The following is a 3,232-nucleotide window of genomic DNA, read 5'->3' as shown; positions in this document are numbered from 1 at the left end:
ATTTCTTCATACATTTTTCATGTGAATTATGGGCAACAAGTTTCATTTCCTATGATCTTGTGGTGCAACGGTAGAACGTCTGACTCCAGGTCAGAAGTTTGTGTGTTCAAATCACGCCAGGGTCAAGCAACTTTTTCATTACTTAACCCATGTCTGGATTAAAATTTAAACTGTGTTGCTATCTGTCAGCGCAGTGTCTAAAAAAGTGTCTTTTAGTTCAATGTTATAGATTAATATCTTATAAACAATTCTTTCATGAGAAAAATCATCGTGAAACGAAATCAAAACATTGAATATTTAATGCATTTCGGGATCTCTTTTCACTTTGATCATAGCATTGTCATCTTTGAAACCATAAGAAAAAAGGGTTCATTAATAGATTCTAAATTTTAAAATGGAAATCCCTGCTTTCCCAATATCAAGATGTTCATTCGTCCTTGTTTATGTCTTTTTCAGTCTGTAAGTAAAAGTAGCAAATTTAGAGAAGGTGTGCCACGATTTCTTCATGCAATTTTTAAGTGAGTTATATTATGGGCGGAAAGTTTCTTTTCATATGACCTCGTGGCGCAAGGGTAGCGCTTCTGACTCCAGATCAGAAGGTTGCATGTTCAAATCACGTCGGGGTCAAAAAAACTTATTCATAACTTAACCCATGTCTGGATTAAAATTGAAGCTGTGTTGCTATCTGTCAGCACAGTGTCTGAAAAAGTGTCTTTTAGTTGAATGTTATAGATTAATATCTCATAAACAATTATTTGATGAAAAAAATAATCAGGAAGCAAAATCAAAACATTGAATATTTAAGGCACGTCGGCATCTCCTTTCACTTTGATCATAGCATTGTCATCTTTGAATCCATAAGAAAAAAGGGTTCTTTACTAGACTCTAATTTTAAACTGGAAAACCCTCCATTCCCAATATCAAGATATTCATTCGTCCTTGTTTATGTCATTTTCAGTCTGTGAGCAAAAGTAACAAATTTCGAGAAGGTTTGCGCGATTTCTTCATACACTTTTCATGTGAATTATGGGCGGAAAGCTTCTTTTCGTATGATCTTGTGGTGCAACGGTAGCGCGTCTGACTCTAGATCAGAAGTTTTCGTGTTCAAATCACGCCAGGGTCAAGCAACTTATTCATTACTTAACCCATGTCTGCATTAAAATTGAAACTGTGTTGCTATCTGTCAGCGCAGTGTCTAAAAAAGTGTCTTTTAGTTGAATGTTATAGATTAATATCTTATAAACAATTCTTTCATGAGAAAAATCATCGGGGAACAAAATCAAAACATTGATTATTTAAGCACGTCGGGATCTCCTTTCACTTTGATCATAGCATTGTCATCTTTGAATCCATAAGAAAAAAGGGTTCATAACTAGATTCTAAATTTTAAACAGGAAAACCCTGCAATCCCAATATCAAGATGTTCATTCGTCCTTGTTTATGTCATTTTCAGTCTAAAAGCAAAAGTAGCAAATTTCGAGAAGGTTTGTGCGATTTCTTCATACATTTTTCATGTGAATTATGGGCAAGAAGTTTCTTTTCATATGATCTTGTGGTGCAACGGTAGAACGTCTGACTCCAGGTCAGAAGTTTGCGTGTTCAAATCACGCCAGGGTCAAGCAACTTTTTCATTACTTAACCCATGTCTGGATTAAAATTTAAACTGTGTTGCTATCTGTCAGCGCAGTGTCTAAAAAAGTGTCTTTTAGTTGAATGTTATAGATTAATATCTTATAAACAATTCTTTCATGAGAAAAATCATCGTGAAACGAAATCAAAACATTGAATATTTAATGCATTTCGGGATCTCTTTTCACTTTGATCATAGCATTGTCATCTTTGAAACCATAAGAAAAAAGGGTTCATTAATAGATTCTAAATTTTAAAATGGAAATCCCTGCTTTCCCAATATCAAGATGTTCATTCGTCCTTGTTTATGTCTTTTTCAGTCTGTAAGTAAAAGTAGCAAATTTCGAGGTGTGCCACGATTTCTTCATGCAATTTTTAAGTGAGTTATATTAAGGGCGGAAAGTTTCTTTTCATATGACCTCATGGCGCAAGGGTAGCGCTTCTGACTCCAGATCAGAAGGTTGCATGTTCAAATCACGTCAGGGTCAAAAAAACTTATTCATAACTTAACCCATGTCTGGATTAAAATTGAAGCTATGTGCATGAAAAATGTCTTTTAGTTGAATGTTATAAATTAATATCTTATAAACAATTATTTGATGAGAAAAATCATAGGGAAGCGAAAAAAATACGTTGAATATTTAAGGCACGTTGGGATTTCTTTTCACTTTGATCATAGCATTGTCATCTTTGAATCCATAAGAAAAAAGGGTTCTTTACTAGACTCTAAATTTTAAACTGGAAAACCCTCCATTCCCAATACCAAGATATTCATTCGTCCTTGTTTATGTCTTTTTCAGTCTGTTAGTAAAAGTAGCAAATTTTGAGGTGTGCCACGATTTCTTCATGCACTTTTTAAGTGAATTATGGGTGGAAAGTTTCTTTCCGTATGATCTTGTGGTGCAACAGTGACACGTCTGACTCCAGATCAGAAGGTTGCGTGTTCAAATCACACCAGGGTCAAGCAACTTTTTCATTACTTAACCCATGTCTGGATTAAAATTGAAACTGTGTTGCTATCTGTCAGAGCAGTGTCTAAAAGTGTCTTTTAGTTGAATGTTATAGATTAATATCTTATAAACAATCCTTTCATGAGAAAAATCATCGTGAAACGAAATCAAAACATTGAATATTTAATGCATTTCGGGATCTCTTTTCACTTTGATCATAGCATTGTCATCTTTGAAACCATAAGAAAAAAGGGTTTATTAATAGATTCTAAATTTTAAACTGGAAATCCCTGCATTCCCAATATCAAGATGTTCATTCATCCTTGTTTATGTCTTTTTCAGTCTGTAAGTAAAAGTAGCAAATTTCGAGAAAGTGTGCCACGATTTCTTCATGCAATTTTTAAGTGAGTTATATTATGGGCGGAAAGTTTCTTTTCATATGTCCTCGTGGAGCAACAGTAGCGCGTCTGACTCCACATCAGAAAGTTGCGTGTTCAAATCATGTCAAGGTCAAAATACTTTTTCATAACTTAACCCATGTCTGGATTAAAATTGAAGCTGTGTTGCTATCTGTCAGCACAGTGTCTAAAAAAGTGTCTTTTAGTTGAATGTTATAGATTAATATCTTATAAACAATTCTTTCATGAGAAAAA

The 3,232-nt window shown here is 34.1% G+C and overlaps 1 non-coding gene across 1 annotated transcript; it reads left to right on the top strand.

Moving 5' to 3' along the window:
• The first annotated feature begins 555 nt into the window (after window positions 1-555).
• On the top strand, window positions 556-627 carry TRNAW-CCA (transfer RNA tryptophan (anticodon CCA)). Its single transcript has one exon. It is a non-coding gene; the product is annotated as a tRNA-Trp (tRNA).
• The last annotated feature ends 2,605 nt before the right edge of the window (window positions 628-3,232 follow it).

This window comes from Phyllobates terribilis, unplaced genomic scaffold, assembly GCF_046119375.1.
Source record: "Phyllobates terribilis strain yellow unplaced genomic scaffold, ASM4611937v1 Scaffold_11__3_contigs__length_659146591, whole genome shotgun sequence".
Classification (NCBI taxonomy): domain Eukaryota; kingdom Metazoa; phylum Chordata; class Amphibia; order Anura; family Dendrobatidae; genus Phyllobates; species Phyllobates terribilis.
This window is presented reverse-complemented; position numbering and strand designations above follow the sequence as displayed.